This window comes from Archocentrus centrarchus, chromosome 15 (genome assembly GCF_007364275.1).
Source record: "Archocentrus centrarchus isolate MPI-CPG fArcCen1 chromosome 15, fArcCen1, whole genome shotgun sequence".
NCBI classification, from domain to species: domain Eukaryota; kingdom Metazoa; phylum Chordata; class Actinopteri; order Cichliformes; family Cichlidae; genus Archocentrus; species Archocentrus centrarchus.
Genome location: NC_044360.1, coordinates 19,153,558 through 19,181,501, shown reverse-complemented (window position 1 = coordinate 19,181,501; position 27,944 = coordinate 19,153,558).

The window sequence follows — 27,944 nt, the reverse complement described above, 5'->3', positions numbered from 1 at the left end:
GATTTGGAGGTAACTGGAGACCAACAACAGCTATCTGTGTACAGGCCTAAGATGATTCACCATCCAGCTTTAATCTCTGGCGCTCTTCCACAGTGTGTCTTTTGTCCTGTCTCACCCCCAACCAGTTGCAGCAGATGGCTGCCCCTTGCTTAGCCTAATTCTGCTGGAGGGTTAGTTTTTCCTGTCACCATGGGCTTGCTCACAGAGGAATGCACAATTTGGGTTTTCTCTATATTATCGTAGGGTCGTTACTAGGGGTTGCATGAACTAGTCGACTTGTCTAGTGGTCGATTCTACGAAATCTCACGAGTTTTTAAATTTCACGTCGACTAGTCGCAGTCACATGACTGCTGGCAACAAAATGGATTCCAAACAGATGGAAGGTGAGGACGAGGAACAGGCCGAGTCTTCGCAAACAGTTAGAAAATCAACAGTGTGGAAGTATTTTACTAAAGATAACTCTTCTGGTTCAACTACCGTTACATGCCAAATCTGCAAAGCTGTGCTGAAGTACAACAAAAGTACGACCGCGATGCACAGTCACTTGAAAAGGCATCGCTGATGCTAACTTCACAACGACCGGCAGGCTCCAGTCAACAATCGATTACCTCCTTCATCAAATGCCCGGCTGTGACAGGAGAACGGCGGAAAAACCAAAAACTGTAAGAGAGGAGACTCTATATTTGTCAATCATCTAATGCAATTCTGTTGCAACAATAGTTTAATTCTCTCTAGTAACATGCTTCTACCTGACAGCAGTTTTTCCCTGTCTATAAATATAAACTGCATACCTGCCCTTTTGCCTGTAGACTATAATATGAGTATGGGAAAAATAGCATGGGATCATTTGTCTGAGAAAGATCTATTGGATTACTGCGATTATACGAACGTCATGCTTAGCAATATACGTTTACCAAAAGAAGCCATCTCATGCCATGATATGAACTGTAAGAACCCTCAACATAGTGCTGAGTTATGCACTATGTATGAGAATGTCGTGACGTCCCTTCTTACCTTAAGCCTCTGTATAAAACCAGCTCACATGGTATCAAGCCAGGCTGGAATGACTTCAGTTTCATGGAGAGGCCAGAAGGGCTCTTAAAGCATGGGTTGATTTGGGTAAACATAGACATGGCCCTTTGTTTGAGTATAAAAAACAGGCAAATGCAAATTTTAACTATGCTTTAAGATTTATAAAGAGAAATGAAAACACTATGAGGTCTGACCCTCTTGCAAGAAAGTTAAAAAATAATCATGTCAAGGACTTTTGGAAAGAAATTAAGAAAATAAATAACTGCAAAACATCACTTCCAACTACTATTGATGGTGTCAGTGATGTTTACTTTCTTTAACGATAAAACATATTTTGGGGTCAACTTGAAAGAAAGACAGATGTGAAATGTCAGAGGTCAAATGTGACATGATATTTGGATGCAAATGTGATATTTAGAATCCCCATATACAGGTATCGTTTCTTAAGTTTGACAACACAAACAAAGGCAGCAGAGTTTTCAAGATAAGGTATTTTATAAATGTTTGACCTTGAAGATAAGGTCAGAGGTTCAAAGTAACGTGATAGTTAGAATCCCCATATACCATTCCCTATATGGCTAAATATTGTCAATACAATTTATGGCAGTAAGAAACATAGTTTTAAATAGCTCTATAAAGCATTATTATCGCTTTGACCTTCAGATCAATCAATTGATCTTGAAGTAGAGGTCAGAGGTCAAATGAGACGTATTTTAAATATTTATGTGGTGCTTTCTATGTGTTGACAATACACACCACATTATAAGGCTTTTTGTCAATTTTCGACCAATAAATCAGTAAGCTGACCCTGAAGACATTTGCGGATGTAAGCCAAATGTTAATGAATTGTTAACATGACCCCACTCTTTCCCCCTATAAAGTTTTATCAGAAATCTTTTGAGCTATCGTGTTTACAGACAGAATGGCACACAAACCCAACCAAAAGCATAACCACAATGAGGGGTTGCTCAAGACTTTCACAGTACAGCAACATACAGGTAACTCTTTCTGATCATACATGGTAAAATGTGTATATACAATATTGTGGAGTATTTTCTTAATTCACACATTTTTTGCCTTTGCTTTTTTGTAGTATATCTGTTTGATTAATGAGAGGAAGGCTACAGGGATCAATTTGCTTTACAACAAAAATTGAAAGAGACAAAGGGGAAGAGATGTTGGAAGCTAAGATTTCCATACTGTGTACATTTTTATGTAGTCAAAAAAAGAAGAAAAAAAAACTCAAAGGACTCACACCCATGGTTGAAACTGAATACTTGCACTGCACAGCATGCAAAATAATCCAAATTAGTTTCACAAAATAAAAATCCACACTATTTTCCACTCAAGTACATTTTGGGATGAAAAAATGATCCCAGCTGATATTACTTTTTTAAAACCTTTTTTCTCCTTTTACTTATTGTTATTGAATCCCACACCATCTAGCTCTAACCCCCCACAATGACAAAGGGAAAGTTTCTCATTTGTGGTTTTCCCTTCGTCAAAGCGGTGTTTTCATACTGTGTCTAACTCAAACAGAATGCATTGTTCTACAGCTTGTTAGATAGCACAAAATCAAAGCCCTACACTGACACTCACCTGACAGTCCGTTTTCATGAGGCTGTGCAAACACCCACTGTACTTTTTCTCTCCCCTATTGTACTCACATTCAGTGCACAGTTTTATCTGCAATGCAGCTTTCTCGTTTCACTTTCAATGAGTTTTTTCTGTGAAAAAATATAATGAAAATTATGATAAAAGCAACTGACAAAGCCAAAGACATAGCCTTCCTTTTTTATGTATTCAAGTACTCATTAGCCATCATGCATAATACCTAACAAGAGATTTTCTAATGTCATCTCGAAATGGTCTGTGCACGATAGTTGCAGGGGGTATCAAACTCCTGGTCTGCGGGCCACTTCCAGCCCCACTCCTACTTCTGGTCTGCGAATTGATGTCAAAAATAACATATAATTTTGCCCTTTAAGTTACTTTTTTTACATTTCAATTAACCCTCTTAACTGGAGGGGAAGGTGAAATGTAAAAAAAAAACTAACTCGAAGGGCCAAATTGCATGTTATTTCAATTCGCAGACCGGAAGTACCATTTCAGAGGAATTGGACTGAAAGTAGAATGCTAATGCAGTGGTGCCCTTGAACGTGTACAGTGCACCATCAACAACACGTGCTATCTGCAGGTAGATAGGCTGTCCATAGTTTGCTACAGTCTGCCACCACACTCACAATCCCAAACTATTTTCAGCTCATCGCTGTAAAGGATCTTTGGAGTGTTGTGTGGTAACAGCGTATATTTAGAGAAGTCCACACTGGTCACCCAATAAGAAACCGAGAGCTTTTATTCTGAAAATTTGACACACATTTAGTTCCTCATGTTAGCTACTGTCGGGGTCTGGGACTGTTGCTTGTTGCCCAGTACATGAGAGAAAATTTTCAGATAATTTTTCCTCTTCTCCCACTCTGCCAGTTAATTAGTGAACTCTGGCCCTCCCTTCCACTTGAATGGGTATGGATGGAGATTATTTGGGATTTCTGGAACAAATTATTAAATTATTTGAAAAAAATGCAATTAAAAAAATTAATGACTGTCATCTCATTGCCAAGCTGGTCGATTTGATGCAAGAAGGGTTTCTGTATGACAAATGTGTGGGAAGTGCCAAGGAAGGAAAATAATAGAAGAAAATTTAGTTGATAATAACATTGTCGCTGTTTGTGCAAAAGACTCATTGGCAGATGAACTGGAAAAGGTTAAATGATTTTAATGAACACTTTCAGATTTACATGAAGTATTTGTCTTTATCCAGGAATACATTTAGCAGTTAATTTTATATCAATACAGTGATTTAAAACAATGTTTATATAACCAACTCTGAACATTAGTATTATGGGATATATCATACTGTCTACAGCTAAACTCCATGTACTAGCTGTCCTAGGTTAGAGGACAACATCCACTTGCTGAGACTTTGTGTTCATCTGCTGGCTCATATTCAGATCATCTATCTCCTATGAATTAAAAGACAGAAAATATTGGCTCACCCTAATGTAATATTCATAGTATAATGATAAAATTTTGCAGTGTTTCAGTAAATATACTGAAGTCACTGCAAAAACAATCAACTGATTGTGAGGAGGTTAGGCAGGAAGCTGTGATTTATGTATCTTATAGCTATGAGTGTAAAGCTGCAAGCAAGTTGTAGGATGTGGAACCTTGTTTGTCCATGTTTGATCAGTAAAGGATACATATCCATTCAATTTGTTTGTTTTGTGCTTTAAAGGGCTACAGTGTTCCTCTCAATCTATAGCCTGGCCTGAGTAATTTACCTTGGCATTGAAGGAGGCTTCCACGTCCAGGCCACAATACCTTCTCTTGCAGCTGTCTTCAGTCTTCAATTAATCTTTTTGTTGCTCAAATACTGGTGTGCATGTTAAATACAGCACATACGTTTAGTCTTCCTTGGTACAATTTCATAAGTTGCCCACAGCGATGCATCACTTCTGTTTTTCCTGACAGTATACTGCCTTTTGTGTAAAAGTAATGAATACCAACTCAAGTTGAGCTATATTGTTTCACTGCTAGAACAAACAGCAATGTTTTATAGATTTTCCTAGATATACCTTTGACAGCACCTCCAAACATACACCTCTCCACACATGACACATATCAAGGCTCTGGGAAATAATTTATGAGACCTTCTTTACAGCTGCTACCCACACTTGCACAACAGCAACCAAAATGTACAAACCAAATCAAACTTTTTTTTGTTACTCCTGCACTCTGCATTCCAAGATTACCAAATAATATGTGAGATAGATAAATTTGTGTGAAGGTGCTAAGCTGAAAATAGCTGTTTACAATTTAGATAATTTAGAATTCCACTAAATTTTAAGAATATAACAATGCGACAGGTACATAAATGTCTTTTTTATATTAACTTGCACTAAAAAGTTTTGTTTTATTCTTTAATTGATGCATATTTATGTGCTTACCTATATCATGTAGCACTGATGACAATAGAGACAATATAAACACAGGATAATAAGAGGAAAGATAGCAAGTTGCAGCCCCAACGAATACAAAGTCCACCTTGACCTGGGTGGGTCGAGGGGGCCCGAAACAAAAGACGAGCAACAGGGAGCAACAGTTCAGGAGGTCGGAGCCAGGCCAACAGTCACGTCAGGGGACTGACCTGGAAATGGAATAGGACCGGCGGAGCCAAAGGAGATGGGACCCCTCTAGAGGCAATTTCATTTTATTTATATAGCACCATATATCGTAAGGTAAAGACCCTACAATAATTTCAGAGAAAACTCAACAATCATAAAGGACCCCCTATGAGCAAGCACTTGGCGACAGTGGGAAGGAAGAACTCTTTTAACAAGAAGAAACCTCTGACAGGACCAGGCCCAGGGAGGGACAGACATCTGCTATGGCCAGCTGGGGGTGAGGGGAGGAAGACAGCAAAAGACACACTGTGGAAGACAGCCAAAGAATATTATTAACTAATGATTAAATGCATAGTGGTGTATAACACACAATAAAAAGAGGGGAGTGAAAAAGAAACAGTGCATGGGGACATGGTCTCTGGAACTTTGATCCAGAGTTTTGGGTCTTGTTATCTTTTGTGTTTTGTGCCAAGTTTGTCTCCCTATTCTGCTGTTGCTCTCTTCCTTTTTTATTTTGGTGGTGGTTCTGCTCTGTGTTTTGCTTCTGGGTTAGTTTCCCCTCTAGTGATTATGTTAGTTATTCCCAGGTCTGTGCCCATTTTCTCGTCATTTTGAAGTTTATTTATCGTCTCAGTTTCCGTTTGTGTGCTTTGTGTGTTCTCCCGCATGTTGTGTGTTTCTAGTGCAGTGAGTTTTTTGTTATTTAATTGGTCTTCCTGACCTTAGCCCAGTTTACTTTCAGCAATGAAAAGCTGTTATTAGTCTGAATCCTGTTTCCTGTGTCCTGCATTAGGGTCCTAACCCTGCCTGCCACACAGCAGTGTCTTGACAGTATGTGAGAAAAGAATTTTAAATTCAATTCTGGAGCCAATGAAGAGAAGCTAATGTGAGAGAAATATGCTCTCTCTTTCTAGTCCCTGTCAGTACTCTTGCTGCAGCATTTTGAATCAGCTGAAGGCTTTTAAGGGAGCTTTTAGGACAATCTGACAGTCCAGCCTAGAAGTAATACATGCATGAATTAGCTTTTCAGTATCATTATGAGACAGAATGTTTCTAATTTTAGAGATATTGCACAATGCAAGAAAGCAGTTGTACATATTTGTTTAACATGTCCATTGAAGGGCATATCCTGGTCAAAAATGACTCCCAAGATTCTTCATAACACTGGAGCACAAAGCACAGAGGGACAAGGGGCAATGCGGCAAAGTACAGAGACAATATAAACACTCAGGGGATAAGAGGAGAGAGAATGGGACGCATGTCTGGAAACTGTAGACTTAATGAAGCAAGAGGAAAGCAAACACAACTCAAGCCACAGAAAACAACAGTTACCATAATAACACAGGAAGACACAACTGAATGGGAAACAAGGGTTAACTTAAGATACAGGAGAAGAGAAGGACTAGGCAGGGGGACATAAAAAGACAAATGCAGATGAGGCTGGGACACCAAGGATCGTAAAAGGGAACTAACCACATAACCAAAACCAGGAAGAAAGCCACAGAACGGGGCAACTAACTTGACACAAAAAGGACAAAACATGAAACAGAAACACAAGGGAGGCAGAAATATAAATGGACTCAGGAAATAAAATAAAAACTGAAACCATAAACAGAACTAGATGAGGCACCAAAACCTGGGAATATAAATATAAAGAAACAAACCAGGAAATATTATAATAAGAAATAAAACTCAAAACTCTGGGTCTTAGGCCCAGGGACCATGACACAGTAGTTCATAAATGTACAGTATACATTGTAACAAAGGACTGCAGTATATTTTAACATAGTATAAGATAGGTTCAAATTAAAAAAGAAAAAAAATGCAATATGAAATATATTTGTAAAGTTTTGGGCTACCATAAGTAGTCAGAAATAACTTTACTTACCAATGATTATGAACTCTGCTGGAGGGATGGAGCACCATTCTTGCAAAAGATATCCCCTGATTTTAATTTCATCATATTTATACATGTTATTTTTACACTCATTAAATCAGTGACCCATCATGGCTGCTATTATCAAGAAGTACACAAAACATTGACACATCTCTGTAATGGAACAAGTGAACCCAAACCACATCAGAGAAAGGCCCCCACGACATAAAGTAGCTATGGGATTCCCTCACTGGAGGGGTCAAGGCATTCCTTTCTGAATATACAATGCATGGAGCCTGTATTCTCACAGGCTATTGTATCTTTGCACTCCATTATGGTAAGGCAATCAGATTCTGTCATGTTAGAGTAGCGTCAATATTGTCAACAATGCCTGAATGAAATTGTATTGTGCCCATGATGGACGGAGTTCCTCTGTATCACAGCAGGGAATAATACTCAGAGCCAATTAGCAGGCAATAACAGTAGTACATGGAGACCTATTTTTCTTTAATTGGATCTACAGCCTAATGATGCCTCTGCCCAAGTGGTCTTATTCATAAACCACAAATTTACTATATATATATATATATATATATATATATATATATATATATATATGTACTACATATGAAGGAAGCAGCTGCTATCACAGCTAAAGATTGATGAGGTACAACACAAAAAATGCTACGGCAAGGGGGAGCCAGGATAACAGGTCAGGGGGGAGATTTCATCATCCCCACACTCCGAGATTGGTTACCAAGCCCCAATAATAACAACAAGTACACTGAATACCAAAGCAGCTGACCTGAAAGATAAGATCATGGCTAAGAACGCCTCGACGCTGACTACCAAGACTATGTGAAGTACTCTCTGAAGACCTGCTAGATGATGCAAATGCAGCACTACAAACAATCCCTACCAGTACCATCACTGAAACCAATCAGTTGATGTACAACACGGCAGCAGTGATCCTTGAGATGCTTGGCTATAGGGCTGCATAAAACGATTATTTTAGTAATCGAGTATTCTATCGATTATTCCAGTGATTAATCGAGTAATCGGATAAGAAATACTTTTTTTATTAACAGTTTATCTGCATATTTTAACTTCCGTAATGCAGTTTCTCGCCATGTGAACAAACAGCGGTGAATGGAGCAGCTACAAAGTTCTCTTTTCTTCACCTTAACACTTGCTGATCAGGTGCTTGATGAAGGACCTCCAGCTGTTTCACAGATTTAATGGTGGTTACTAAAAGAAAAAGCTGCTGTTTTGGACGCTGGAAAAACGTTTCCTTTTTCACTACTTGAGCTCACCGTCACAGCTTCGCCTCTTTGCGCTTGCGCAGTTAAAAACGCTGCCTGCTATGAGTGTTTTGAAAAACTAGTGGCTGCGGGAGCCATGGCGCATGTGTGAGTAATGGTGTAATGCTTTGTATTCACAAGCATTCTCGAAAATACGTTTCTACTGCAGGTCTATATTTAGTCACTAATAAGGGATTAAAGTATAAAAAATATTTTGAAGGAGCCCCTCGGTCCTGGGGGGCGGGCCTTCCGGTACCGAACCATCGCTAGTGCTAATGGCCCGCGCTCGCTAGCAAACCAGTTCTGGTAGCTACAGCTGAAGTAAAGACAAAAATAGCAGCTGAAATTCTCAGCGAGCACAACACACAGTGGAGAGCAGTGGAGGCGTGGAAATGCATGTCAGCGACAGTTGCCACCCGTCCCGTAAAGTACGGAACACGGCATGTTACGGAGCCGTATTCCACGGAGTCCCGTAACATACGGGGTTCTGTATTTTACGAGACAGGTGGCAACTCTAGTGATGATCCACTCTGTGTTAAATGAAATCCATCGCAGCGACGGAGAGCTTTTTAGAATGTGTGCTTGTGTATACCTGAGTGATTTACACTCCAGTCCAGTAGGTGGCGGTAATGCAGTTCTATGTTGGTTTGCCAGTCCCCAATAAACCCACAAAAAAACGTCAGCACTAATGCTGCTAATGCTAGTGAGGAGCACCGCTTACACCGAGACAGCTGAGCGCTGCAGAGTTTAAACGAAGCATCGACACAGTAAATTTGTGTCGATAAATTTTTAGAATCGATTTAATCGAGTTAATCGATGAATCGTTGCAGCCCTACTTGGCTATAAGATGTACAGCAATAAGGAGCAGTACCCTCCATGGAAACAACGACTAGAGGCTAAGATCAAGGCAGCACGGAGGGAAGTTAGCCAGCTCTCAGAGTTGCAAAAGGGAAAGTGGTGCCTAAGAAGTACAACAAGCTGTCCACGTCTGAGGCCTTAGAGGCTGCCAATACTCACAGCCTTGGCTAGCCACCTGAAGAGGTATACCAGAGAGATAGAAGCCAGGAAAATACACCAGATGTTCTCCACCGAACCATCCAAGGTATACTCTCAGTGGCAGGGGACCAATATGAGAATAGCACCACCTCCAAGGCTAGAGACGGAGCAATATTGGAAGAGCATATGGGAGAAGGGTGCATCACACAACACCAATGCTCAGTGACCAGTGGATCAAAGAGCAGACCATAGCAACCTCCCTGAACAGGCCCTAATAACCATCACAGTGGCAGACATCCAAGAAAGAGTCTCACACATGAAGAGCTAGCCCTGGCCCTGATATGATTGACACCTACTGGCTAAAGAAGCTAACTGCACTCCATGAGTGCCTGGCAGTACAAATGAACCATCTGCGAGAGGCTAAGACACACCCAGTATGGCTGACTGAAGGCCAGACAGTCCTGATCCCCAAAGACCCCCAGAAGGGACCGTCCCAGCTACCTGCCCATAACCTGCCTCAGTACAACATGGAAACTCCTGTCAGGCATCATAACAGCTAAGATGAGTAGGCATGTGGCACAATACATGAGCGAGACCCAGAAAGGGATAGGCAGAGAGACCAGGGGAGCAAAACACCAGCTACTAGTAGATAGAGCAGTCATTCAAGACTGTAAGACCCGACTGACCAACCTGTGCACCGCCTGGATTGACTACAAGAAAGCCTATGACTTTCACACACATGGATCCTGGAATGCCTAGAACTGTATAAGATCAGCAGGACCCTAAGAGCCTTCGTCAAGAACTTAATGGGTATGTGGAGAACAACACTAGAGGCCAATTCCAAGCCAATTGCACAAGTCAACATCAAGTGTGGGATTTACCAAGGAGACGCCCTGTCCCCACTGCTGTTCTGCATAGGCCTGAATCCCCTCAGCCAGATTATCAACAAGACTGACTACAGATACCGGCTACGGAATGGAGCAAACATCAGCCACCTCCTGTACATGGATGACAAGCTGTATGCTAAGAGTGAACGAGATATTGATTCGCTGTTTCACACCACCAGGATCTACAGCAATGATATCGGAATGCCATTCGGACTGGAGAAGTGTAGTCTGATGGTAAGAGAGGAAAAGTAGTCAGAACGGAGGGGATTACACTACCAGAAGGCAACATTGCAGACACTGAGGACAGCTACAAGTACCTTGGAATCCCACAGGCAAATGGGAACCATGAAGAGGCTGCTAGGAAAGCTGCAACCTCCAAGTACCTGCAGAGAGTAAGGCAAGTCTTGAAGAGTCAGCTGAATTGGCTATCAACACCTATGCCCTGCAAGTTGTCAGATACCCTGTTCGGATAATAAGCTGGTCAAAGGAGGAGATGGAAGCCGCTGATGTTAAGACAAGAAAGCTCCTTACCATGCATGGAGGGTTTCACCCCAAATCCAGCACCGTGAGACTGTACGCTAAGCGGAAGGAAGGTGGCTGATGACTAGTGAGTGTCAGAACCACTGTCCTAGATGAAACAAGGAAGATCCATGATTACATCAGGAAGATGGCCACAAAGGATCATGTGCTTAGTGAGTACCTCAGGCAGCAGAAACCCGAGAAAGAAGAGGATGAAGAACAGGAACCATCATGGATAGACAGGCCTCTGCATGGCATGTATCACCAGCAGATAGAAGAAGTGGCTGACATGGAGAAATCCTACCAATGGCTGGACAAGGCTGGACTGACAGACAGCACAGAGGCACTAATCATGGCAGCACAAGAGCAAGCTCTGAGTACAAGATCAATAGAGGCTGGGGTGTACCACACCAGGCAAGACTCCAAGTTCAGGCTGTGCAGAGTTGCCAATGAGACAATCCAGCACATAACAGCAGGGTGCAAGATGCTAGCAGGCAGGGCATACATGGAACTCCATAACCAAGTGGCCGGCATAGTATACAGGAACATCTGTGCCGAATATGACCTGCAAGTCCGGAGGTCAAAATGGGACACGCCCCCAAGGGTGGCTGAGAACAACAGAGCTAAGATCCTGTGGGACTTCCAGATACAGACAGACAAACTTGTGGTGGCTAACCAACCGGACATCGTAGTGGTGGACAAACAAAGGAAGAAGGTCATGGTGATAGACATTGCAATACCAAGTGACGGGAACATCAAGAAGAAGGAACATGAGAAGCTAGACAAATACCAAGGGCTCAGAGAGGAGCTGGAAAGGATGTGGAAGATGAAGGTAACAGTGGTCCCCATGGTAATCGGAACACTCGGGTCAGTGACCCCCAAACTGGGAGAGTGGCTCCAGCTGATTTTTTGGAACAACATCCAAGATCTATGCCCAGAAGAGCACAATACTGGGAACAGCTAAGATACTGCGCAGGACCCTCAAGCTCCCAGGCCTCTGGTAGAGGACCCTCTACAAGGGATTAATAGACATCAATGATGGGTGGCTCCCAGCTGATGACCCTGCAGCTGACTGTACTGACACCACTGGAAGTGCAGCAAGCAGCAATGCTCTGCAGGCAGTCACTTGCCTGTTCTACCACCTATTTGAAGTATCTCATATCTTAATTATAAAATAGAAAAACTGGAATCATATTATGGGAAATTATTTGTTGGTTGTCTGTTAATCTTAACCACAGATGTATTTAAATATTTCACTCACTAAAATATTTCAATTATAGTCTATTTTAATTAGTTATACTCACAGTGGACATGCAAGCAGGCATAATAAATACAGCACATTTCCCTGTGATTGAAAAGACTCGTCTGTGTCTGCAGTGACGGTCTAATTTAGTTCAAAAATCTATTTGAGTCCTTTCCAATTATACTGAAATTCCATAACATGAAAAATAACTACTACTGCAAAGATCTCTTCCAAGAAAACTGGTCTTTGATACAAATCTGGCAGAAAAGAATTTATTGAAGTTTTGAGTCATGAAATTGAAGTGTGATACTTTAGAGCATTTTTTGTTTGTTTGTTTTGTTCTGATGTAACCTGGTATATAATTCATAGTGTAAGGTTTAATAAAAACCCTCAGATCAGGGATCTTGAATTACCCTGAAAGCAATGTCTAAATGTAATAAATAAATAAATAGAGTTATGTTTTAGAATGCACTGCACAAAATGTACACCATTAATATAGAATGAGCAAGGATTATGGTAATTATATAATAATGTATACAAATTTTGTTATTACTGTATGTGTTCTATATCCCTGTTAGCATATATTCCAGGGCTCCTTTGTAATCCATTGTAATCATTAACATTTATGGTTAAAATGAAAACAAATTAAACCAAAATTACTCATGTACACATTGGCTTAATCTTGCAGAAAAGAAAGCGAAAGTGATATTTTGCAAAGGGCTGTGTAACATTTACGGACAAAATGAGCATTTTTAGAAACTTCTGCACAAACATCCAAGGTTATTTGGAAAGGTAAGAGAGAGTCCATGCCCTTAGGTTTATATACATCTATTTATCTTAGATATATATTCCTGAGGACATGGCGTCTCTTTCTCTGTCTCTCTCTCTGTCGCTCTCTCTCTCTCTCTCTCTGTCTCTCTCTCATTTAAAACAAACTCAAGAAAGATAGTGTGTGTCATGTGTAGATAAAAATTCTGACCCAAAATGCAGACTTGTATGATAAAGTTGAATAAACAGAAAACTAACTTTTATTTAAAAGAAAGATTTCTAAGTGACAGAAAGCAATGTCCACAAATACAAATTGCAGGCTGAAGAAAATAACATCCATAAATCCAAGCAGGAGAAAAACCTCACAGATACACTTGGAACCAACAAAGGACAAACATTATGATGCAGCAAGGATCTGAGCTATATTGAGCCCTTAGGAGGAGTAGCGACTCTACTCTGAACCCCTCTCAGATGCACTCTTCACCACGATAAACTGGTGCAGCATCCACATCACTACAGCCATGGCCCCAATACATCTGTCAATGTCCCTCTCTCCTCTCCCTTCACTTGTGAACAAGACCCCAAGGACCTTAAACTCCAACACTTGGGGCATCAACTCATTCCTGACCTGGAGTGGATACCCTTTCCCAGCTTAGGATCATGACCTCAGATTTGGCCTCTCACACCCACCACTTCACACTTGGCTGAGAATTGCTCCAGTGCGAGCTGGAAGCCACTACCTGTTGAATCCAACAGAACCACATCAACATCATCTGCAAAAAGCAAAGATAAGATTCTAAGGCCCCATTAACGCATTAACCGTTTTCATTTTGAAACGGTAGATGTGTTTCGGCCTCCCGTTTACAAAAGAACGGAGTGAAAACGATGCGAAACGGGGTCCAGAGTGGAGCGTTTCAGAAAAGCTCTGGCCTGTGTTTTCATGTAAACAGACAAATACGATGCTTTTTGGAAACAGGGGCACTCGCACACGTTTGCTATGGTTGTGACTGCCACAGTTTTCCACACGTGTTAATTGAGTTGGGGTTAGGATTCACGAGTTCTTCAGCGACCTTTGAGTAGCACGACACAGTCGATCTTTTCTTGTGTTTTGCCATTTTATAATTGAGTGTTGTGTGCAGCAGCAATCCAACCTCGTTGTCAGTCCACACAAAGCCTCTCACATTGGCCATTTTGTGAATAATGAACAAAATCTTCGCGGCGCATCCTACTGAGTCCCTCCATGCATGCGCATGTTGTGTAAACAAGCTTAGCAAAAAAAAACAAAAAAACACCCCCAACTTTTGGCCTGGCAATGGGAACTATATTGTTTTCACTGTTTCAAGTGTCTTCGTGTAGTTGCAGAGCATTTCTGAAATGCATCAGTGCAAATGGGAGGCTGAAACGCATTGAAATGACACAGTTTCCAGTGGAAACATTGTCATGTAAACAGGGCCCAAGGCTTCACCCTTCAGACCCCAGAGACACCACCCCAGATCTCCACACAACATTGCAGAGGCACGTGAACCAAAACAGTCCTACAAATTCCAGAACCTTCAGGAACTCAGGGGAATTCTCACCCATCCCAGGGGCTCTGCCACCAAGGAGTTGTTTAACTAACTCAGTGACCTCAACCCCAGTGATTGGCATGTCACCCCCCTCATCCCCAGACTCTGGTTCCTCTACAGGTGTGTCAATGGGAATAAGAAGGTCAACAAAGTATTCCTTCTATCACCTGACTGTATCCTCAGTTGAAGTCAGCAGATCCCCACCCACACTATATAACATTTGAGTATATACATCACTTGATGGTTTGCCAGAATTGTTTCAAGGCTGTCTGAAAGTCTTTTTCCATATCCTTATAGAACTCCTCCCACACCTAAGTTTTTACTTCAGCCGCGGTCTGAGCTGAATGCCGCTTGGCCTGCCAGTACCCACCTCCAAAGTCCCACAGGCTAACCAAGCCTGACAGGACTCCTCCCTCAGCTTGATGGCTCCTTTCACCTGTGTTGTCCACCATCTGATTTGGGGATTACCACGACGAGAGGTACTATCCACCACCAGCTGCAGCTCTGTGTGATAGTCTCAACAATGGAGGCGTGGAACATGGTCCATTCAGACTCAACGTCCAGAGCCTCCCTCAGAATCCAAAGTTCTGCCAGAGATGGGAGATGAAGATCACAAAAACTGGGGCCTCTGCCATGCGTTCTCAGTGCACCTTCACTATAAAAGTAAATATTCAATAACAAAAGAAACTTGAAAGTCCAAAACTCAACATGCAGAGTCCAAAAAAAAACCCATGTAGTTTAGGCAGTTTTGTAGTTTAGGCAGTGTATTTTGGGTCACTATGTTGCTGCATGATGAAGGATCTCCCAGTCAGTTTGGTTGCATCTTTCTTTGACAGACAAAATGTTTCTGTATACTTCTGAGTTCATTGTACTCCTGCCATCATGCGTGACATCATCAATGGAGATTCAGGAGTTCATTTGAGAAGAAGCCATGCAAACTCAAACCATGACATTCTCTCCACTGTTTCACCGATGAGCTTCTATGTTTGGGATCATCAGCAGATCCTTTCATTCTTCAAACATTAGCCTTTCCATTACATTGGTAAAGGTTAATCTTTCACTGCATGAAAAGTGGGTTTTTTGACAGTTACTGGCATGTAATATTGCCGCGTGCCTTGAGATTTAGGGCTCTCAGCAGGAGGCTTTGGTCAGAACAGAAAACTGTAGGAAACTGCCGTGGACTTTCTGTGTCAGCCTCTCTCCCACGAAGGCCTCTTTCCCACCAACAGGGTTGCGGAGCCCGTGCCATAATTTCAACCGTTAGGTGGGTGCTCGGCCGAAAAACGGGTTCAATTCTAGCTGGTCTCGAACCAAGAACGCGTGACGAAAGCGGCAGAAGGGCGTGACTCTGCCGTCTCAACATCAAGTTTTCTACCATATTACATGTGTATTACATGAGAAAAGCATAGCGATTTTCACAGCTGTGAAATAGGTTGGGCTCTAAGGTTGAACTTGTTTCTTTGTATCAGTTCATATCACAGATAAAAGGACACAAAGTGCATACTCGTCATCTAGCTCTAATCGCTGTCTGTGTTTACCTCTGTGCTGCACACAGATGCTGCAGTAGTTTGGTTTGGACCGTAAAACGTATTTGCAGCACAAGAAAGGGGAGCGTGTTCTTCCACGTTTGTGCGCTTCGGCTTCAGTGTCGAGACGAGGACCCACCCACACTCAGACGTAAAGGAGCAGTTCACAGAAACGCAGTGGAAACGTGGGCCCGTTCTTAAGCGTTTCACCAGTTCATTGAAACCAGCACCAGCACTGGGACGAGCACCGGCTCCTCGGCGGTGGGAAAGTAGCAAGTGTCCCCCCAGCTCCCCCTTCTCCTCAGGTCTAGGGCAGGCTTTCATACGTAAAGGAGGTTTCTGTAAGTCATACAAATGCAAATCAAGTACTCATCAGTGGTCACCAGTACTCACCAGTGGTCTACCCCTCCCAACAGTTGTAACCAGCATATTTTTTTATGATAATTTACATTATCATCTTCAGGCTTCAAACATAAAGATATAAAATTTTAATTTTTTGTGAAGAATCAACAACAAGTGGGACACAATTGTGAAGTGAAATGAAATTTATTGGATGTGTCAAACTTTTTTAACAAATAAAAAACTGAAAAGTGGGGCGTGCAATATTATTCGGCCCCCTTGCATTAATACTTTGTAGCGCCACCTTTTGCTGCAATTACAGCTGCAAGTCGCTTGGGGTATGTCTCTATCAGTTTTTCACATCGAGAGACTGAAATTCTTGCCCATTCTTCCTTGCAAAACAGCTCAAGCTCAGCGAGGTTGGATGGAGAGCGTTTGTGAACAGCAGTCTTCAGCTCTTTCCACAGATTCTCAATTGGATTCAGGTCTGGACTTTGACTTGGCCATTCCAACACCTGGATACGTTTATTTGTGAACGATTCCATTGTAGCTTTGGCTTTATGTTTTGGATCATTGTCTTGTTGGAAGATAAATCTCCGTCCCAGTCTCAGGTCTCTTGCAGACTCCAACAGGTTTTCTTCCAGAATGGTCCTGTATTTGGCCCCATCCATCTTCCCATCAATTTTGACCATCTTCCCTGTCCCTGCTGACGAAAAGCAGGCCCAAACCATGATGCTTCCACCACCATGTTTGACAGTGGGGATGATGTGTTCAGGGTGATTAGCTGTGTTGCTTTTACGCCAAACATATCGTTTTGCATTGTGGCCAAACAGTTCGATTTTGGTTTCATCTGACCAGAGCACCTTGTTCCACATGTTTGGTGTGTCTCCCAGGTGGCTTGTGGCAAACTTTAAACGAGACTTTTTATGGATATCTTTGAGAAATGACTTTCTTCTTGCCACTCTTCCATAAAGGCCAGATTTGTGCAGTGTAGGACTGATTGTTGTCCTATGGACAGACTCTCCCACCTCAGCTGTAGATCTCTGCAGTTCATCCAGAGTGATCATGGGCCTCTTGGCTGCATCTCTGATCATTCTCCTTGTTTGAGATGAAAGTTTAGAGGGACAGCCGGGTCTTGGTAGATTTGCAGTGGTCTGATACTCCTTCCATTTCAATATGATTGCTTGCACAGTGCTCCTTGAGATGTTTAAAGCTTCGGAAATCTTTTTGTATCCAAATCCGGCTTTGAACTTCTCCACAACAGTATCTCGGACCTGCCTGGTGTGTTCCTTGGTCTTCGTGATGCTCTCTGCGCTTTGAACAGAACCCTGAGACTATCACAGAGCAGGTGCATTTATACGGAGACTTGATTACACACAGGTGGATTCTATCTATCATCATCAGTCATTTGGGACAACATTGGATCATTCAGAGATCCTCACTGAACTTCTGGAGTGAGTTTGCTGCACTGAAAGTAAAGGGGCCGAACAATATTGCACACCCCACTTTTCAGTTTTTTATTTGTTAAAAAAGTTTGACACATCCAATAAATTTCATTCCACTTCACGATTGTGTCCCACTTGTTGTTGATTCTTCACAAAAAATTAAAAATTTATATCTTTATGTTTGAAGCCTGAAATGTGGCAAAAGGTTGAAAAGTTCAAGGGGGCCGAATACTTTCGCAAGGCACTGTACATTATTTATGCAGCAGATTTATATTTCACACAGCCAGGCCCCATTAAGGAAAAGTGACAGTAAGAGTGAGTTTATATTGGCATCATTGTTAGCTTTGCTATAGATATTAAAAAAAAGTCTATTTTTTTTTTAAATGAAACAGGTGCAGGTGAGCAGTATAAGTGCCACTGCCTCATCGAGCTCATGATGGGGAAGATGCAGGCTCTTTAGCTAGCTGGTTAGTCTAGTTAGTTGGTTCTTCAGCATTTTTGTCACCCTTTATGAAAATGAGTTGAATGTACACTTTTTTTAATATAGCATTAAAGCTGTAAGACTAAATCTAAAGAACACCTGAACAGCTCTTAAAGCACAACAGTGTGCAAAGGCACCTAATCTGAGAACCATTGGTCTCATGCAGATGCAAATGTGGAACAGGGTCTAAATTTAGAAAAAAATGTGTGATGACCAGAGGGATGATTACTTGTGGAAGTTTTCAAACCACAATTTATTTCCCACAAAACATAAATATATATGAACTGGAACATAAAATATATATTCCACTCAGATGGGTAGCCTCAGCGAGTAGGAAGCTACAGAGAGAGAAATGTTATGAGTCTTAGAAAAGCGCTCTTTCTCACATTCATTTAACGCTGAAATAACGTGAAAATGGGGCAATTATCTGAAGACGTCTGTCCCTCAGGTCCTGTTAATGCTTTTCGTTTGCAAAATAGTCTGTGACCCTGACCTCAGTGAAAAACAGCCCTCCATCCTCACAAATCTGAATTTAATCCTTTGTGTAGCCTTACAGAGCCACATGCATGTAGACACATAAATTAAGAAAAGCAGCTTCTGAGCATGACTCCTCATGGGTTGATGCAAAAGCTCAAATTTGTTAAAAACAACAAAAAAAGAGTCTAAGTACAAAAAACAAACCTGCTGTTATTCTTAACCCCTTAACTGGCAGCAAATAAAATCACCTGAAACAACTACATAACACCCTCTGGTTATTATTGGCTCTGAACAACCCATTTCATAGCCTATTAATCGGCTGCGTCTGGTCCGCGGGCCGAATGAAGTGCATTTATATGGCAGGCTAGACCCGCCCATTTTGACTGACACCTCATTCGGCCAATCATGTTAAGAAATGGGTTTCCCAGAGCCAATAATACTCAGAGGGCGTCACGTAGCTTTGTCAGGTGATTTGGTGCAGCCAGTTACATGATTGGCCGAATGACGTGTCAATAAAAATGGGAGGGTCTAGCCTGTCATATAAAAGGGACTACAAACGGCCCGTCACCGGGCCCTTGCCAGTTAAGGGGCTACTAGCCCTTTTCATTATATCTATGTGCACTGCACTTCAGGCAGTCATAAAACTCACTGAACTGTCACACAGATGAGATCTTCAATTATTTTAACGTCACATGGATATTGTTAAGGTCAAACCGCTCTACTTGGGCACTCAGACATGCAATGCAGAAGAGCAGAGCTTCACTTGTCTCATGAAATTTAAGTTGTCATCTTAATAGATACCAGATTGTCTTGTATGACTTCTGCACATTTGTAAAGTATCTTGTGGCTAGATTGCTGTGCTCAGATATAGCACTTTACTATATAATTCACTCTTAATTTCTCCACTGCGTTTCATCACTTTGAACCCATCTCACTTCTACACTAAAATTATTGACAAATTGAAACCCACAAACTACAACACTGATATCTTTCCATCCAGATTCTTCAAAGAGATATTCAGGGTAAATGAACCATTGATTTCAGAATCAATACTGTATTGATCCCAAAGGGGAAATCACTTTGTTACAGACACTCAAATTATAAATAGTATAAAAGATATGTTTGAAAAAAAATAAATGTGAAACATGTCAAAATACATACTCCAAAGTTATACATTAATCTGTACAATCAATATAAACAAGATATGGCAAATAAAAAAATAGTCCAGGTATTGTAGAAAGTTTGATAACCACAGATAGGAATAATTTGATGGTGGAATGAGTCTGTTGTTGAATGTCCAGCTCATCATGGAGAGAATGTGGAGGATTGTCCAATATTCTCTGTAATTTGCATCCTTCTCTCTGACACCACCATCAGAGAGTCAAGTTCTGCACCCACACTGTTACCGGCCTTGCATATCAGTTTGGTGAGTCTGTTGGTGTCCACTGCCCTCATTATGCTGCCCCAGCACACTACATCATAGAGGACAGCACTGACTACCAAAAACTCAGCAATTACAAATTCGTGACCGGTCACAGGTTCAGTCCCCAAACATTTTAAGAACACAACTGTGCTCTTCTTATAAAGCAAAAGAAAATCAATCTTGACCCAAATGACCCATCAAACCTTAGCCCAAGGGCTCTGCCCTTTCTGTCTAAGGTTCTGGAGAAAGCTGCCTTTTAAAGATGCTGTCTTTTATAAGTTTGACTGACACGGGTGAGATTTTTTTCAATCTGGTATTAAATTAATCCAAAGCACTGAATGTAAGTAAGTAGGTAAAACTTTATTTATATAGCACCTCTCAAGGCAGCTGCCACGAAGTGCTTCACAACAGTAAAACACAGTACAAAGAAAAAAACTTTAAGCAAATGCAATATTAAAAAGATGAGTTTTTATCTGTCCTTTAAAAGACGCCACTGAATCCGTCGCTCTCAGGGAGACAGGGAGATAATTCCACAGACGGGGGGGTGCCACAGAAGCAAATGCTCTGTCTCTTTTCGTTTTCAGTCTCAAAGGATGTATAGCCAGGAGACCCTGATCACATGATCTCAATGATCTGATGGGAGTATATGGATGCAGGAGTTCACTCGTGTAAGAAGGTGCTTGTCCATGGAGTGCTCTAAAAGTAAGAACTAAAATCTTAAACTGGATTCTGAATTTCACGGGGAGCCAGTGAAGCTTGATCAGTAACGGGGTAACACGAGAATACTTAGAGGATTTCATAAGAAGCCTTGCCGAATGTGCACTTTTGAGATTTTTAATGATCTTTTATGGATTGCAGATACTGGTGACTCAGTTATGTTTGTATTACTTAATGTCATCACTTCGTTGACACAGTTATATGAACACGGCATTCATTTGCCAGTTATATTTAATGTAATTATGTAATTTCAGTGTACTAACTGTTTATTGAATACAAATGTTGTTTTTTTAATAAATCTAGACAAATTTGTTTTCATTTAATTAGCATTTATATACTTCAGTAAAATCATTTTTTGTTTTGTTGTACTGTTCTTTACCTGTTTAACTAGTGTCAGTCTTGTTGACTGAACTAATATAGAGTTAGGAGGGTACAAATATAAATCATTTTGTTTGAATTATATTACAAGTAGTTTCATCACATAACTTTTTAAAAAGTCTGTAATACATACAACAAAATGTAACTTTTTTTTGTAATTGGCAGCAATTAACAGCATCCAAACTTGTTATGACTAAGATTCCTCACTTTTATGCTCTTCTCAGGCCTTTCTCTCTGCACTTCCTTTAGTTGTTTATATATATTAATTATACACTCCTGTTTCTTTGACAGTCTTGTATTCCCTGTGCTTTGTTTTTGGTTTTGCTTCCCTTGTTTAATTAGTCAGATTCTGTTCACCTGTGCCCTGTGTTCCCCAGCTGTTTCCTTTCTCCTGAATCACCTCCTGTGTGTATTTAAACCTGTTTTTCTGTTCCTTGTTGTGTCTTCCCTCATGGAGGTGTGGATTGTGTCTAGTTTTCCTGTCTGTCTGTCTGTCTGTCTAATCTTTTTTATAGTGCTGTGCCTCTGCATGTGTTCTGGGACTATCAGCAATAAAGCCATTATCTAAAATCAGTTTGTATGTGGAAAAGAGTGCAATTTTAGCGTATCCTTCTAGCTTCTGTGTATATTTTATTGGCGTTTTTTGCATTCTACACAAAACATTTAACCCGTTGATTCTGTTGCGACCCTCCTTTGCCTCCAGACCTGCCCTGGTTTATTTCTTTTCCCTTGAACTCTTTACTTCCTACAGTATCTTTGTGCTCCCTCCCTCGAGCCTCAAAGTTATCACAGCTACATTTAAACAGTGGCTCATCCTCCAATGCCTCTCCAGATCAGCATGGTAGCATTGCTCAAACTCCTTAGCATGCTAATGTAACTGACTGACTGTCCACTTTTCCAAAACTCTAAAAGCCTGTCTGAAACTCTCTACCACTCCACATTAAGTTCAGTAAAGTTCTGCTCTGTTACATAAAAATATGTTTGACTTTAAACATTCAGGATAAAGACTCAGGGAAGAGCTTCAGAATAGAGCCAAAGCTCTTAAAACCTTTGTCCTGCCACATGTACCACTCATTGTGATAACATCTTTTCCCAGCATTTGAAATCTATTTACACTCCTAAAGGAAACAATTACATCACCTTCAGGTGCACAGAACTGTATTTGGCAGCTGTAACTATGGCAGTAAATTCCTGTCAATAACCTTAGTAAGTCACATTTATAGGATTCATTTAGATACTCTCCTCCCCACATATTTAAATCTGAAAGCAAAACCAGTAGTAAAAATACATGACTCAGCAGCTTTCAGTGACAAAATGACAGTTGGTGCAAAAAGGTGGGAGTTTTTGTATTTTAATTTTGTATTTTAGTTTTTGGTTTTTGGTTTTTGAGAAACCATTTGGTGACAGTGGGAAGGAAAAACTCCCTTTTAACAGGAACAGACCTCCGGCAGAACCAGGCTCAGGGAGGGGCAGCCATCTGCTGCTATTGGTTTGGGGTGAGGGGAGATCAGTCACTGTCCCCTGAAACTCACTGGGCACAGAAAAATGTAGATTCCACATTCAGTTGGCGAATGACTGCTGAACGTTGTTGGCAATTGCTGGCATGAAATTGGTCACAAAGTGCTGCACTTAAAACCTAATTGCAAACATTTGGTCGCTAGCAGATTGGTGCTGTCGCTGGTAGTTTTCTTGGAAGAGACAAGACTGCCAAGTCTTGTGAAAAATCTAGTGTGTGTAAATCATGTACGCTTACATACTGTAGCTATCAGCTTATGTGAAATATTTTAGTTCTATGTTTGTCGTCTGATCTTTGTTTGAAGCTGAACATCCTTAAAAATATCTACAGTACTGTCTACATTTATAATGTATATTATACTCTGGGACAAGGGACAACATATGCAATGGCTGTGAGTCTGAATGTGTTGTTGTGCTGTGTTGTAGTTAACATTGTGTGGTTTGTGGTTTTGTGGAGCTGGGCTGGAGATCGTTTTGTGAATATATTGATACCATGAATTAGCCTTATCCCAGGGACTTGTTTTTTGTATATTAGCTGTATATTAGCATAGCAAGGATGCTAATGATCTAATTAGCATATGAAAAGATCACTAAAATCCTGCTGATCTTTAGTAACAGCCAAGGTTAATTCTTATGCATGCTTTCTGGCACTAGCAATTTTATTTGGTGCATTTATTTCACATAGCAAAGAGCTGATGCATATTTTATTTTCTGTTTATTTTCTAGTTTCACTCGACCCTTTTCGTTGAGCTTTCAAGCCACAATTGTAAAGAACTGTAATCTGTCAAGAAGACCGTAATAAAGGAGCAAGACGCTCACTTCCTGGCTCATGAAAATCGAGTTTGGCTTGCTGTTGATCTGCGTTAACATACACAGTGTATCTAACACGTAGTGATAACAGTACAGTTATTAAAAAAGAAAGCAACCTTTCAAAAGCACACTCAGAATAAGAGCATTTTTCCGCCCACACGCAATAATTGCTGTGTGGTGTGAGGCTGGACAGACAGCTGCATATAGTCAATGATTTCACTCCATCTCAAAGAAACATTTTGTTCTCTAAAACAAGGATTGTTATTATTTTAAAAACATGTCTTTTAAACACCAAGGCCTTTTTAGAGATTTAAAAACAATGTGTTGCTTCCTCAAAAGGTTTTTAACTATGGCCAGTCATTTCATTCATTTAGAAAAAGCTAGACACAGCGGTGCCATTACATGTGCTGCAAGTTCTCATACATACAGACCTTTGGCTTTCACGTCTGAAAGCGGTTGTTTCTTTGTATCTGCTGTTGTTCGTGACTTTCTTTAAAGCATCTTCAAGTGGTGCTCTATTCCATGTTTCTCTTTCTGTGAGTAGAATTGCAGCAAGAAACACAATTATGTCTCCCCCACTCTTTGGCGTCTTGATTCTGCTCTTCAGCTTCTTGCTGTTGAGACCGGGCCTGGCTCAATTTCACCACAATTTATGCTCTGTGGGTTCTTTATCGTCTCTGTTCCACTTTTATCTTTGAAATGTTGATTGATTGGACCAGTAATGAAGCCTGCAGCAACACCTAACCTGTTAAAATGCCACGCATATTAAACTTAAAAATTTAATCTCATTTCAACTCTATCGCTAATTTGAATCTCGGGGTATAGTGATGTCAGTGCAGGTCAAATCATATTTTTCAGTTTCTGTTATGCTCACATGTAATTTAAAAATGAGTAAGTGAGGCATTAAATCATGGTTGTAAGACTGTCAAATGAGAGTCAAATAATGTAACTGCAACAACAGAACAGCAACAATAGAATACATTGTTGCGTAGTTGTGTAATTGAGATGAAATGAAGCACATTTGACTGCTTTGACTCAAAGATTACTTGCCTTGAACTTTTTTTTTTAATATAAGGATTCTTAATTTCTCAGTGTGTAGGCTTTTTTTTTCTTTTGTATATGACAAAGAGGGCTTCTCTCTCAGGGGTCCTGATATGAGAGGAAGGCAGCAGTGACAGATCCAGGTCTGGCATAAACTAAGAGTACAACATCAACGTGAATTTGCAAACAAATCGTTATTCTGCACATTTATGAGGAGCAACACTGAGTTTACTGAACATGTATCAACAGTTTCTCAGGGACAACTAGATGTACTAGTACTTGTCTTCTGGTACGTTTACCTTGTTCCTCTAATCTGTGGAAAATGGCATAGCATGCAAAATAAACTGTGGAATCGGGGCAAATAGTAACATTTTTAACACTCTCCACAGAGTGTTGTGGATTATGCCACAGCCAATAATGCCAAAGCAAGGATGGCGCAGAATTTAGACAATTAGTTAAAGGAATGGCTGTTAAAAAGAAAATGGTAGCATACTCTAAAACTCTTCAAGTACAACTGCAAAGACAGATTAACAAAATCTGAAAGTACACACACACTAACATTTTTGTTGCATGGAATATAATTTATTCCCAGGTTTTGAAGTATTCATTCCCCCATTTTAAAATCATTTGTGGCCACAATACATGATTACTACAAACAGTTTAGGGTTTAGGGTTTCCCTAAAGCACTAATTGCAGTGCATCTGCTACTTTGTTGAAAAGATGTTTACAGATTTAGACCTTTCAAGGCATTAGCAGATTTCGTTTTTTTTTTCCTGTATAAAACTGTTCTGGGCTGTTCTGATTGAAAAGCCCTGAAAAACTCACAAGCAAATCATTCTTAACACTGAAGTAATTACTTTTTGTAAATATGATGAAGAGGCCAGTGAGTCACGGCCATTTTCTCTTTAAAACTGCCTGAAACTGTGAGCACCCTCGAGGCTGGACACAGTTTGTGTACACACTTAGAACTTACAAACTGAGGTTGTTCATTTAAACCCATTCATGTATTAAGTTGCATTATAATATGGGTCCCAAGGTTAAAGCATCTTATTTTGAGACATATATCATTCTCCAGTTCTTGGTTACTCATATTCAGCCAAATTTCCCCAAATCCTAATATTCCTTTTCTGTGGCTTCTCTTCTTTTCCTTCACTTACACACACGCACACCTTAATTTTGTTCTTTCTGATCTTCACCAGCCTCCTATCTTTTCTCTACATCTCCTCGCCGCCCTTTGAGTGGCCTCAAGTCCTTATTGCAAACTCATATTTCTCCTCTTTTGCCTTGAGCAGCCTTTCACATTTCTTTAAACCTCTTAGATGAACTTTGTAGACCTTTCACTGCCTTTCCCTGGTCTCAAGCGTCCACCTGAGGTTTTCATCTTCTTTGACCAGAATTCTCTTCTTTTCCTGTTTCTCACATTACATTCTCACTCTCTCTCTCTCTGCAGCCTTTCCTCATAATTTTATAATTTTATTTCATATATATTAGACTTTTTTTGCCTATTTATTTGGACATAAATTGCTATTAGACTGGTTAACATTGCTGATTGTTGCCTCTCAAAAAGGTCCTGGGTTCAAATTCAGTCTGGGGTCTTTCTGTGTTTGCATGTGCTCCCTCTCTCTGGGATTACCCAGAGTTCTTCTTTTCTTTTTTTGTCAAAGACATGCGTGTTAGGTTAGCTGATCGTGCTGATTTGGCCTTAGGTGTGAATTTGAGCATAAATAGTTGTTAGACTTTTTGTGACAGACGTGTCCAGGATGTACCCTGCCTTTTGCCTCATGACAGCTGGATAGGCTCCAGCCCCATCATGATCCTGAATTGGATAGGTGGGAAAGAAACAGAAGGTTGGAATTAGGCTGCTCAAATATATTTTTAACATCAAAATCATTGTTCTAAAACTAATAATTTTATTTAAACTAACATGATTGTTTCTATAACATGATTACTTATAGCAAGTTAGACTTGATGAAGGCAACATCAACATATCCCTACTGACAGAGTCATGTTTGTTACCCTGTATATCTATACCATAATCACACAGTGTTTGTGATCTATCCAGCATCCATCAAGTCCCAACTCAGTCTGGAATTGCTAATTTCAAAATAAAAGGTGTTCTTCATCAAATTGAGCTAACCAACTAATAGAAAAAAAGGCCGTTATTCATGTTTTAAATGTGACAGAGGGATGCATTATTGTGCCCTTGCTGCAAAAATAAATGTAATATTACAAAATTATATTTCTTTAACTGGGTACTCTGCTTGCCTTCACAGTCCAAAGATATGATCTGTTAATTGGTGATTATAAATTAGCAGCACATGAGAGAGAGAGATGGAGTGAGGGATAGATGGATTAGCTGCTGAAAGATATTCATGTACAGTAATCAGCTTTCTTCATTTGATTGTAGGTATATACACCTATCAAGCGTAGCATTATGACCACCTGCCTAATATTCTGCTGATCCCCCTTTTGCTGCCAAAACAACCCTGATCCATCGAGGCATGCACTCCTCTAGACCCCTGAAGGTGTGCTGTGGTATCTGGCACCGAGATGTTAGCAGCAGATCCTTTACGTCCTGGAAGCTGTGAGGTGGAGCTTCCATAGATCAGACTTGTTTGTCTGACTTATCACACTGATGCTCAACTGGATTGAGATCTGGGAATTTGGAGGCCAATTCAACACATCAAACTCGTTGCTGTGTTCCTCAAACCATTCCTGAACCATTTTTGCTTTGTGGCAGGGCGGGCGCATTATCCTGCTGAAAGAGGCCACAGCCATCAGGGAATAGCGTTACCATGAAAGGGTGTACATGGTCTGCAACAGTGCTTAGGTAGGTGGTGTGTGTCAAAAGCTTCCCAGCAGAACGATGTCCAAAGCATCACACTGCCTCTGCTGGCTTGCCTTCTTCCCATAGTGCATCCTGGTGCCAGGTGTTCCACAGGTAACCAACGTGTGCACATCATCTATGTGATGTAAAAGAAAATTTGATTCATCAGAGCAGGCCACCTTCTTCCATTGCTCCGTGGTCCAGTTCTGATGCTCACATGCCCATTCAGCATGGGTAACCTGACTGGTCTGCAGCTATGCAACCCCACACACAACAAACTGCAATGCATTGTGTATTCTGACACCTTTCTATCAGAGCCAGCAATACATTTTTTGCCAATTTGAACTACAGTAACTTGTCTGTTGGATCGGACCACACAGGCCAGCTTTCACTACCCAGATGCATCAATGAGCCTTGGCTGCCTATGAACCTGCTGCTGCTTCACCACTGTTCCTTCCTTGGAAAACATTTGATAGATACTGACCGCTGCAGACCAGGAACACCCCACAAGACCTGCAATTGTGGAGCTGCGCTGATCCAGTCATCTAATTCTCACAGTTTGGCTCTTGGCAAACTTCCAATCCTTAGATTTGC